Genomic DNA, 13,429 nt, shown 5'->3' with positions numbered 1-13,429 from the left:
AAAGTTCATTAAAAAAAACCAAAACAATAGCACAGCCATCAGAAACAGTCACATGACATCATGGAAGCACTACTACCAACCGCCAAGGTCAAAACCCTGACTGTCCCGGTTGCAAAAGCCTTGCCTCCTGACCATGCCCAAAGTCCCCATCCACACGTGCCAGGTGTTCCAGAAATGACAGCTGTTATCCATTTTTCAGTGTTCTCTACTCCTTAATGAGATGTTAGGGTTTGGAGGAGTATAGTGGGTTGAACTGTGTCCCCTAAAATGACATGCCCAAATCTTATCCCCAAATATTTATGAAGATGATCTTATTTAGAAATGGAGTCTTTGTAGATGTAATTAAGTTAAAGATCCCGAGATGAGCTCATCCCCAATTTATAGTACTCCCTAAACCCAGTGACAGGTGTCCTTATAAGAAAAAGAAGAGGAAGGTTTGAGACATAGACACGGAGGAAGAGATACAGGGAAGAAGGCCATGTGAAGATGGAGGCAGAGGAATGCTGCCACGAACCAAGGAACACCAGAAGAAACTGGAAGAAGCAAGGAAAGAGTCTCCCCTTGAACCTTCAGAGAGAGTGTGGCCCTGCCAGTGCTTTGATTTCAGACTTGTGACCTCCAGAACTGCGAGATAATACATTTCTATTGGTTTAAGCCAATCCGCTTGAAGTGATTTGTTATGGTAGCCTTAGGAAACTAATACCGGGGGCCAAATATAAAACACTCCCTTTTCCCTGCCCTAGTTCTAAACTCAGAGATTAAAAATTACACTCAAACAAACAGAGATCAAAATTCTGTCTTGATTGCTGATAAAGCCATCCTGGATGACATGCCAAATTAGCCTACTTATTAGGCTGAGAATTGAATTTACTCCTCTACACCACAGACCCACCTAGCAGGGGCAGAATCTGCCCTAAAGTACTTACTGTTTAGCCAAGAACAGGAAACATCTCATTTATCCAAAAGGTGTTCAATATTTGTTTAGAGGTGCTAGATGCTTCCTGGGGGAATACAGTAAAGATACTATTTATCAGAGAAAGACAAATATGTAGGATATTACTTATATCTGGAACTTGAAAAAGCCAGACTTAGAGAAATAGAGTGGTGATTACCGGCAACTGGTGGGTGAGGGAAGTGGGGAGATGTTGGTCGAAGACTACAAATTTTCCAGTTACAAGATAAATAATTTCTAAGAGTCTAATGTACAGCATGGCAGTAACAGTTAATAATATTGTATTATATACTTGAAAGTTGCTAAGAGAGTAGATCTTAAAAGTTCTCACCCCCCCCCCACACACACACAGCAATTCTACGACATGATAGAAACTATATGTCAATTATATCTCAATAAAGCTGGAGGTAGGGGGAGGAGAGATGCTGTCCATCACTCTGAGTAATTCAGCTCTGGCCCCATACCTGCACACCCCTAATCAGGAAGGAGCTGAGTACAAGAGTCCTTTTTTATCCACAGGGGGGTACATTCCAAGCCCCCCAGTGGATGCCTGAAAACACAGATAGTACCAGAGTCCCATATATACTATATTTTTTTCCTATATACACAATACCTATGATAAAGTTTAATTTATAAATTAGGCACAGCAAGTGATCCATACCAATAACTAATAATAAAATAGAATGATAACAATATACGGCAATGAAAGTGATAGGAACGTGGTCTCTCTCTCTGTGTCAAAGTATCTTACTCTACTATACTTACTCACCCTTCTTCCTCTTGGGATGATGAGCGAGGAGACAACAGAGACCTGGTGAGACAAGTGAGGTGAATGGCGTAGGCACTGTGCCATGGCGTGAGGCTGTGTCAGGAGGATCATCTGCTTCTGGACAGCGGTTGACCGACACTGCAGAAAGCACCACTGTGGACAACGGGGAGGCTATTGTCATCAACAAAACCATCCTTGAATGCAGATGTGAGGCTATTAGTTGTCACCTGGGCTTTGATTATGTCCCTTGGGCTTTTACCTACACAAATATCCACCAAGTGTCTTATTCACCACTTATACTACTGTGCCTATGAGGGGTCATTGCTTAAAAAAAAATCTGTTTTGTTATAGGTCAGTGATGTTGTTATACCAGTTACAGAATGTCGTCCCTTACTGTGGCTTGCCTGGCCTGCCCCCCATCCTGCTCTGCTGTGGAAACCAGTGGAGAGAGATTCTCTTTAAGGTGATACAATCCCGTGGTCACTCTGTAGGCCAGAGAACAGGCTGGACATAACTTCCTGTCTGGAAGGCTTACTGTGACAACAAATTTCCCACTCCTAATAGTATCAGAGTAACCAGACCCAAAAAACAGATGTGACCAGTAGCAGGTAAAAGTCCCCTTTGGCTAAGGCCCTCCTAGGGGTCTATCGCTCTCCCCAGTGGGTATTCTTGCTACCAGTCATGATGCTCCACCCTGGACCACCCATCCCAGACAGGACTCCATGTTCCAAAATTGTTTTCCCCTCTTTTGACTCCACCCCACTTCTTCTCCCAGCTAAATGTCTGGGCAATGTCTTGGTGACAGTTCATCCCCTCTGAGGGGCCATGTTAATGGCAACATGCATTATCTCTCTCAGGGCTATGTGTATTTTGAAAGAAGGCAATTGATGATAGTAAGGCCTGAAGTCAAAGGAATGAAAGTGTAATGTTGCAATTTTAGCCAGCGAGAGTGAATAGAAAGATCCTCTTATAGCCCTCAAATAATGTTGGGTGGGGTAGCACCAATTTGGTCATGCCTAAAACAGGGGCTGTTCAGTGCGTCTGTCACTCACTGTAAGATGTGGAGGTAGGAAGTCCTACTTTCCATCGCTAGGACACATGATGGGATGTAGGAAAGAGAAGACACTACACTAGAAAGGCAGGTGGAGCCCCAGCATGCCATAGTAGGAAATTTGCACTTTCTTCTAGGGGTGACAGGGAGTAGCCTGGTCAGATTGGCATTTTAGCCAAACTACTCCACAGTGGTGTGGAGAATGGGTATGGCAGACCCAGCAAGCTCAGTTGGAAAATCATGGTGGGGATGATGTGAGAGATAATGAGGCTTGGAACTAAAGCAAAGTTGGTGTAGATCAAGAGGAGGGGAAGGGTTTAAGAATAGCAGGGAGACAAAAGAAGCAGCCCCAGGGACTGCCATCACTAGTGGCTGGGTGTCTTTTCCCACATCTCTGTCCTCCATTGACTTTCTCTCCATCCACAAATAAAGGCGCTATGTTGCTCCTATGTGTTAAAACTCAGGGGGCATCAAAAAGGGGTACAGTTTGAAAAATTGGTGTCAGTGAAGACTTTAATCAAAGCACCAGGATGCTCCCCCTCCCCCTTTCTGTTTCATACATGTTTCTGTTAAGGACAAAACTTGGTCTTAAAAATGGGATATTTTGGCCAATGATGGGGTGTTCTCAATTCAGATGTATTGTAGAATGGGCCTGGACTGAGAGTGATTTCCACTGAATGACCTCTTCCGTCCCACTGTTGCCAAAGGTTGTGTCTCTTCTTAGGGGCGGTCCTGGGAGAGCAAAGCCCAGAGAGCCTCAGCGGGGAATGTGAAAGGTGCCACCTTTACCTTTCATCCATGTGACACACTCATGGCGGGTCCCCTTGTCATTTCTTCTCTATCTATCTATCTAGAATTTAGAAGTGACAATGTTGTCAAAGGGTTCCTCAAATGGGGAAATGACAGTGGCCTCTTTCTGACAGAAAGGATCACACAACTGGTGATCCATTGAATGTTTTCCACAAATTGAGTGAGATAAATCTGTGCTACCAAGGATCTGATGAAAAGAGATCTAAAGCAAGTGACAAAATAAAAGCATTTTAACTCTAAGACATATTGGCAAAGATATATTGAAGTTAACAAATATTTCTATTTCCTGAAGCTCTCTGAGTTTATCTGGTTGAGCAAGTTGCCTTTAAGTGAAAGAGTCACAGGTATAATTTACAGTCATTTAACATGTCAGGGTAAAGCCTTCTTAGCTGAATTCCCAGAAATTGAAAGCAATGACATTAGTATCTGAATATCAAATCCACTCATAAGTCAAATGGCTTTTATTTCTTTGTTTTCAACAAATTGGTGGGGGACATAAATTATCAGTTGATAAATCATCAACTGACAAAACAGTTTTGATGACACATCACTATGTGATGTTTTGGCAAATAACTTGGAACTCGTTCGAAGAATTGAGTGACTCTTGTCATAATAAAACTTCTTCCCTTGTCATCTACTTTTTATGTGAACAAAATGTCCATAAAAGTGAAACATCAGAATGGAATTGATGCTGAATCACATAAGTAATATTCATCCACGGACACATGGACTAATTGAGAATAAAATCTTCCAATTAATTGCCAATAAAAGTTTACCATTTATGTAATAATTATAAAAATGTGCATATTGTGTAAAATCTGAGAGAAAATTTCATTTCAACCTATATACATACTTTGGTGGTAGGGAAACATAACAGGGTGACCAATAAAACATATTCAACCATAGTCATGTCCAGATAAAATTCTGTGGGGTCCAAGGAGAAAAGAGAACTAGGTAATGCTTTTGGCCTTTAAGAGCCTAAAAATGTATTTTTTAAACGAATGATGATCTGGGTCAAGTAGCTTGATTCTCTGTGTTACGTTTTAAAGTGATACAACCAGATACATTTTTAAATGTCAATGAAATGTCAATAGGGCAAGAGTTACAACGTTGACAACTATTTAAAGTTATGATGAGAAATTGTGCATGCTTAAGATGGGTGGTTTTCAAACTTGGGTTGGCAATGATCTTCGGGGGTTGCAAAGGCCGGCGCCTGCTGTCCCTCCAAGGCGGCGCGTCCCTAGGGCTGTCTTCGCCGCGTCCCCCTTGGGCGACCTCCCTGCTCCTCGCTACAGTCCCACGCTGTCCCCGGGTGCGAGGCAGAACAGCGCCCCCCCACTCCCCCCAGCGACCTTCTCCTTCCCTCACTTTCACACCCGTTTTCCCCGGCGACGCCCCCGCCGGCTGAGTTGTCACCACTTCCCCGGCCGGCTAACGGGCCGCAGAGAAGGCGCCGGAGCCCCGCGCGCTCCAAGCCCTTGGGCGCGGGCGCCCCCTTCCCCGCAGGCGCACCCCCAGCCCGGCGCCCCGCGCGCCCTGCCCCGGCGCCGGGCCCGGCTGAAGGCGGCCAGCCCCGCTATTATGTAATCCAGCCCCGCCACGCCAAGCCCGGCCTTCGCGCGCCGCGTGCATTTCCGTCCGCTCTCGCCTTTCATCCGCCGAGGGCCCGGGAGGGAGAGGATGTGACCTCATCCGCGTGGCATCTGAGCCCAGGGGTGCCCCCACGCTCCCACCCAGGCCCCTGTCTGCGTGCGGGAGGGGCGCGCCCACCCCGGGGGCTCGGCTTCGAGGGAGGGGACGCAGCAGTTGTGAGCAAGGGCAGACAGGAGCGGAAATGGACTTGGCTAGACGTTCACTTTCTGTAAAACGTTCCCCAAACCGGGCTGCCGTGCACAGAGCTGTACACTCAGGCTCACACCCGCACAGCTCCTCCCCCCAAACACACACACACACACCCCTAACTCATTCGGGCCCAGACACAATCAGGAGGCCTGAACGAAGGCGAAAGCTATCTGGAAGAAAGACAGACGGAAACCCTCGGAATCGCGGAGTCGCCCTGGGAGGATGGGATCAACAGGGTTAGGAGCTGCATCTTCAGAGCTCCCAGGCTATTCTGGGGCTGGCAGCATGGCCGCCCATGGCTGTACCTCTCTCTTTTCTCTTGCCCCCAAAGCAAACATGCTCTCCCCTCAGATGGTGCCTGGATTTTCTATATATATTGGAGCTTAATTCCTTTGGGGTCTTCAGGGTTTCCAATCTTCCGGAATTCTTGGCTTAATACAAGTACCTTATGGAAGAGTAACATACACAGGTGCGCGCGCACACACACACACACACACACTTCTGAGGGAACACGACAGGAGCAAATGGATGAAGGGGCAAGGCTTAAAAGGAGCAGGGAGGAAGTGTCCCTCTCCCTCTCCAAATCATTCCCCAACCCACAGCACAGAGCTCAGTTGGTACCCTCAGGCGGGGTGCCAGCCCCTAAGCATGGTTTGCAGGGATGGCTGGATGTGCTGCTCCCTCGCCTCAACGCCTTAGAACCCCACCAAAGGTGGGGCTCCCATCTGGGCCACTGAGAGAATGCCCCTGCCTTGTGGGATGCGCACTAACCCCCCACCCCCACCCCACCCCTTCCACCCCGCCAAGCTTGCAGAGACAGCTTTACTCTTAGGTATGCTTCCTGCAAGTTAGTCACCCAACCACAACTAATACAAAATAATGAATACAGCCAAAGTTGCTGATCCCCATCTCAAATGCTTTCCACGTGTCTTTCTGGCACACACACATGCCTACCACCCTGGCCACCATTCACCTCATGGACTCTTACACCCTTCAGGTCTTTATTAAGGAGGTCCCTTCCAACCACGTTATCTAGACTTGCCCCCCACCCCTGGACCCTTGTCTCCTATACTGCCATGCTTATTTCCTTTCAAAAACTTATCTTTATTTGATCTTATGGACTTATTTACTTGTTTATTATCTGAGCAGTATCATCACCTCCACCACTCAGTCCCCAAGAATGTGGGCTCCACAAATGAGGGGCCCTTGGCAGTCTCACTTAGCATTTGTACAGCCCCACTATCGGCCTGGCACCCCGGTAGGTACAGATTTGTTGAATCAGTGAAGGAAGGGAGAAACGTTAGGTGTCAGTGATGGCTCGTGCCCTCTGAATCCCGTTATGTGAAAGCATTTCACAATAAATTATTATTTATAATGTATAAACATATATAACATAACATACATATTATATAAAATATATAAAATTATATATACATAAAATATATAAATATACAACATATAATTACCAGGGTTTGCCTTCTGTACCAGACTGTGAGCTACCCGAAGGTGTTCACATTGCCCTCTCTAGAACTCAGCATCTAGCCCAAGAGCCCAACAGAAAATAAGTACTCAAGATCTATTGACCTGTTTTGTTTTCTGCCCGATGACAAGCAAAACATTGTATTTTACCCAAAAAGAAAATGATCAATCTTACATGTGTAAAGCTATTAAGAACCTACTAAATTCATCCATGTCCACTTCATTCCCACAGCTCCAAAAAGTAAGCATGGAATAGCACTATCTCACTTTACAGATGACCAAACTAAGTCTCAAAAGGTTGAGAGATTTGTCCAGGGCAAGCATTGGTAAGAAAGGAGCATGGAAATCTCCAGCAATACTTGGGGAATTGCCTACTTCTTCTTTTAGTGCTATCAGATTTGCTTTACGTATTTGGAAACTCTGTTACCATAAATCCTTTTAACCTATAGAATTAGGGTGGACTCATGCTACCTCCCCTCACAGCTGTCCTTCCAAGCTTTCTAGTGGGGTGGTTTTGGCCTATCCCATAAGACTCAGGGCATATGTCACTTCCTCTTACTACCTTCTCCTGATATCTCGAGCAGAAATCAGCACCTCTGCAACTGTATTCCTGTCGTACTTGACATGCACATTTGTCATAGCTCTTAACCCGGAAGAGCTCATGCCCCATCTAAAAGGACAGCCCGTATTCAGCCCCAACATACTGTGGCCATGCAAGAATGGTGGGAGGAGGGGTGTTAATGTATATTCCAATTTTTCAAAAGAATCTGGAAACCTGGACTTTTATGAGAAATTCTCTGATTTTAAATGTTGGCTCAACTTAAAAAAAATATTGTGTGTGCCAAATAAAACACACCTGTGGGTTTTAATGGGCCAATGGGTAGCCAGTCTGGGAGCACTGGGTTAGAATGTATATAAAGTGTGAGGCCGGACGTGGCTAACAATGAGCAAAAGTGGAGGCTGGAGCATGAGGAAAGTTCTGAAGCCAGCCAAGGAGACCAGAAGGGGTGAAAGACCATTGAAGGGCTTTAATTTATGATCAGGTTTATATGTTAGGAGGACCACTCTGGCTGCAATATGGAGAATCAACGGAAAGGAATCAGCAGTGTTAAGGAGAAAGACCAATGATCATGATAACCCAGGTGAACCACATGGCTTGGTCTCAGGTGGTGGCACTGGAGGAGGATAGAAATTGAAGCATTTGGAAGATAGTCTGGATCTAGAATCATGGGATTTTCTTTCTGATTGGCTGTGAAGGGTGAGGAAAAAAGAACAGGCAAGAGTGATGTGTAGGCTTCGGCTTAGACAACCGAGTGCGTGTTAGTGTCACTTAGCAAGAGAGAAAACATAAAAGGGGGAGCAGGTTTGGGGGAAAGGTGAGTTCCATTCTGACCATGTTGAATTTAAGTTTCCAGAGATCACTCCAAATGAAAATTTTAGTGGACAACTGGATTTCAATGAAAGAAATTTGCGTTAAAAAGATAGATTTTGGAGCTACTGTCAGGTCGTTATAAAGCCATGAGAGACAGTGTGCAGAGTGAGGGCATTAAAGGGCCCAAGACAGAGCCCATTCTGTGGGCGACTTTGAGGAATTGCACATAGATCAAAAAAAAAGAAGGAGAAAACCAGTCGAGTGTTGGAGTGTGGTCTCATAGGAACCAGGGAGAGAAGTGTTCCAGGAGCAAGCGGACAGCTGTGTCAGATGTTGTGGAAATGTCAAATAAGAAGAGAACTGGAAAGTGTCCATAGATTAGTGACACGCAAGTGCAGGGTGATCTTGGGGATGAGAGTTTCACTGAGGTGATTGGATGAAACCCAGCTGATAGGACACTCAGGAGTATATGAGACATGAGAAAAAGGGTCCAATGAGTTCAGATATCTCTTTCAAAAATGTTGGCTGTGAAGGGAGAGAGAAAGATATGACCAGAGGAGGGTGTGGGATCAAGAAAAGGTTTTAATACAGAGGAGAGAGTTGAACATATTTTAAAATTTATGAGAAGTATTTAGAGGGGGAGAAAGAAGTTGAAGGAACAAGAGAGAAGAAAAGTCATCAGTAGCCCCAAGGCGGCTAAGAATGCAAGAAAGATAGACTCCTGAGCAAATGGGGAGAGGTCGCTTTAGACCCAAGATGAAAGAAGGAGAGTTGCGGACTCAGTGTCCATAGTGAGTTCATTTGAGGGCTTCTCCTTTTTCCTTCTCAAGTCAAAGTAAGGGTGGAAGTGGAGGCATTCTGAGAGTCAAGAGAAAGTGACTAATCTTTGGGGACATCTGGAAAGAAAGTGAAAGACTTGCCCTAGTTCCCACATTTGGTAAGTTTGGGATTATCTGTGTGTTCTAGGATTCCTCTTTTGTGCAAAGGGCAATTGGATTTCTCCCCAATGGTCCACAACATTTGTAGTCCTTCCCACACACCTTGCAGAAAACATTCTGGACTGGGGAACATCCCAGCCCCACCACTCACTAACCTGGACTTAAGAGGTAAAAACACCTGGGCATGAAGGGAGAGGTCGTGTTTGAATACTATATGTTAATGCTTTATCCTGAGTACTCAGCCCCCATCTCTTCCCCTTTGTCCCAATTGCCAACATTCTGCCCAGAACCTTAGTGTTCGTTCAATCTCCAGGTGGGGACCACTCCCACATACTCAATAGAAATTACTTCCCTATTTTCCACGTCCAAATTTTTCATTTCCAAGATTTGGCTCCATTCTGTTAATTCACCCCCTCTCAACAATGTTAGAAAGAGAATAAGGAGACATTCTCCTCTGGCTTCCTCCTTGTGAATCCAGTCAGGCAGCAGGGCCAAGGGGACAGCACAAGAGTCAGGCAACCTGGGGAACCAGGCCCAAGGCTATGTTGCATGCTGAGTGGTGCCAGAGATTCTTCTCTCTTATCTTTCACATTTGAACTTGGACTGATACTTTGTTCTTCAGAGGGCTGGTGAGAACCTGCTGCACAGGTCACATCATTCTCTAGCCTTCAAAAGAGCAACACCTAGAAGATTCTAGATAAATGAACAACTTAACCTGCAGCTCTCTGCCTTGCAGGAAAGACATCTTGGCCGCTCTATCTCTTGCTAAAGTGAAAACTTTCTTTTTTTTATCCTTTCTCTGTGCACAGAGAAGGCTCCCTTTGGACCTTACCCTGAGTTTAAAGATTTGTCTCACACCTCAGCCTTCTGTTCTCCTATCTATTTGCCCATGATCCCTTCGCATTTTGTTTCAGTCCACCAACAACAATGATACTACCATGTAACAAAATGGAAAAACCTGGATTTTCCAGTATTTCTCTTAGGAAGAAAAAGTATCTTTTGACAAGTGCTTGGGTCTATGGGTAGAACCATGCATAGAACTCTTTGGCACAGGTCAAAGGAAGAATTTGCTATTGTCCATCGCTCAGAACAGATGAAGAGAAAGAAGGAGAGAAGAGATGAAGTTTCCCCAACCCCAAATCCTCATTAAAAATACCTCACTCAAGGGCCATCTGGGTGGCTCAGTCAGTTAAACGTCTGTCTTCGGCTTGAGTCGAGTCCCGGGGTCCTGGGATCGAGCCTCCTTGCTCAGTGGGGAGCCTGCTTCTCCCTCTCTCTCTGCTCCCCTGCTCTTGCTCTCTCGATCGCTGTATCTCTCTCTCTCTATCTCAAGTAAATAAATAAAAAACATTTTAAAAAACTCACTCAAATGGGTGCCTGGGTGGCTCAGTTGGTTAAGCGACTGCCTTCGGCTCAGGTCATGATCCTGGAGTCCTGGGATCGAGTCCCTCATCAGGCTCCCTGCTCGGCAGGGAGTCTGCTTCTCCCTCTGACCCTCCTCCCTCTCATGCTCTCTGTCTCAAATAAATAAATAAAATCTTTAAAAAAATAAAAAATAAAAAAAAATAAAAAAACTCACTCAAAAAATGTTTGAGTCTGACCGGATATTTTTATGGAAAATACTGAAGGGATAGAGACACTAGATTGCTAAAGCAGGGAAATATGACCAATATCAAGATTCTAGGGGAAGTCATTAGTCACCTATTGCATAATAAGTTACCCTAAAAGGTAGTGGTTTAAAACAGCACATTGTTTTATTATCCCCTGTTTTCTAGGAGTCAGGATGCAGGCATGGCTCAACTGAATCCTCTGTCTCAGAGTCTCTTCCAATCAAGCTGTGATCAAGGTGTCGTCTAAAGCTGGGGTATCTCTGCAAGATCCTCTGGAGAAAGCTCCACCTCCAAACTCACACAATTGTTGCCAGTCTTCAGCCCCTCTCTGGTTGTGGATGAGAGGCTGCCCTCAGTTTCTTGCCACATGGGCCTCACCGACGGGGTGACTTCATAAGCGAACACGAACCATGCGGGCCGTGGAGTCTAACAGCAAGGCAGAAGTCACGATCTTTTGTAACCTAGTCAGAGAAGTGACATCCCTTCGTTTTTGCCATGCTCTTATCCATTAAAGGCAAATTACCAGGGCCAGCCCAGGCTCAATGGGAGGCAGTTTATACAAGGGCACAACTACCAAGGGGCAGGGATCCCGGGGGCTACTTTTAGAAGTCCACCTACCACAAATAGGCTCTGGATTTTCCCAGGGCTGTGGAACAGGGGTTCATGCCAGGTTTAATCATGTCTTAGAGAGGCAGAGTGGCCCTGGCCGACATTTGACTTTTAAAGAGCCACAACTAATTGACACAACTATGTGCCAGTCGCTATGCTAAGCTCTATACCTGCACTTCTTTTTGAACGTGCAAAATAATGTTACAGATTAAGCGTTTCCACTCTCAAGATTTAAGAAACAAAGTGAAGTTAAGTCATCTGTCCTGTGCTCACAGAGCCAGGAAGTGGCAGAACCTGGATACAAGCACAGACTGATGCCCTTCAAGCTGTATGTGCTTCCTCCACTCAGCCAGCTCCACACTTTAGACTCAGTTTACCTCTGGATACCAAAATCAGGATCAGCGAAGAATGCATCTGACTTTATCCAACAACCAGGGCTTAAATAAGAAAGGCTTAAATAAAAGCTCTTAGGGGCGCCTGGGTGGCTCAGTCGTTAAGCGTCAGCCTTCAGTTCAGGTCGTGATCCCAGAGTCCTGGGATCGAGCCCCTCATCGGGCTCCCTGCTTGGCGGGAAGCCTGCTTCTCCCTCTCCCACTCCCCCTGCTTGTGTTCCCGCTCTTGATGTCTTTCTCTCTGCCAAATAAATACATAAAATCTTAAAAAAAAGCTCTTAGGACAGGCAGTCCAGGACCCATAGGGTAGTGACCCCCCAATTTCATCCAAGCCCCAAGCTCGTTCTCTTTTAGTTCTACCAACTTCCATGTGGTGAGTGACTGCTGCTCCTCTGGGGTCCCACCCATGTCCCAAGCGAGGAAAAAATAGGGCCAAAATCTTCTCCTTTTGTGACTTTTTCTCTTTATTCAGGAAAGAAATCCTCTCCAAGCAGATTTGCACGTTCAGCTCTTTGATTAGAAATGGTATTATCCTGTTCTCGCTAATGGCAAGGGGTACAGGGAGAGCTAGAATTTTAGCTTTCCAACGTTTAATAAAGAAGGGTAAAGAGAGACGCCTGGGTGGCTCAGTCGGTTAAGCATCTGCCTTCAGCTCAGGTCACGATCCCAGGGTCCTGGGATCAAATCCCACATTGGGGTCCTTGCTCAGCGGAAAGCCTGCTTCTCCCTCTGCCTGCTGCTCCCCCTCCTTGTGCTCTCTCTCTCCCTCGCTCTCTCCCTCTGACAAATAAATAAATAAAATCTTAAAAAAAAAAAAAAGAAGGGAAAAGAAAACAAGATGACAAACAGGTTGGAGCTAGCCAGTTCATACCCTGTTCCCAGCTTTATACACATTCTATTCATTCCAGATCTCCTTGTCCCCATATTGAGGATGAAGAAATAAGTGCAATTAAGCCTCTTCCCATCTCCTCTCCTTTTTCCATCTCAAGATTTGTATTACTTATATTATTATTCCTACATCATCAAATTGATAGCATTTACACTCTCTTCTGATACTGTAACTTGCACACATTTTTTTAAAGATTTAATTTATTTTTAGAGGAAGAGAGAGAATGGGGTGAGGGGGTGGAGGGACAGAGGCAGAGGGAGAGAGAGAATCTCAAGCAGACTCTCCACTAAGCGCAGAGCCTGAAACGGGGCTCGATCCCACGATCCTGAGATCATAACCTGAGCCAAAACCAAGAGTCAGATGCTCAACTGACAGAACCACCCAGATGCCCCTGAAACTGTAATTTAAACACTTTTTTTTCTTAAAGATTTTATTTATCTATTTGACAGAGAGAGACACAGCAAGAGCAGGAACACAAGCAGGGGAAGTGGGAGAGGGAGAAGCAGGCTTCCCGCTGGGCAGGGAGCCCGATGCGGGGCTCAATCCCAGGACCCTGGGACCATGACCTGAGCCGAAGGCAGACGCTTAACCACTGAGCCACCCAAGCACCCTTGAACACTTTTTAAACTGTCACCCTATATTTAAATCTTTTTAACATGGCTTTTCCATTTATCTTTTTTTTAGGTTAAACTATATGCAATTGCCAATCTTGGACC

Source organism: Mirounga angustirostris, unplaced genomic scaffold, assembly GCF_029215605.1.
Source record: "Mirounga angustirostris isolate CCGP_5_RB_7025 unplaced genomic scaffold, mMirAng1.0.hap1 SCAF_5, whole genome shotgun sequence".
NCBI classification, from domain to species: Eukaryota; Metazoa; Chordata; class Mammalia; order Carnivora; family Phocidae; genus Mirounga; species Mirounga angustirostris.
This window is presented reverse-complemented; position numbering follows the sequence as displayed.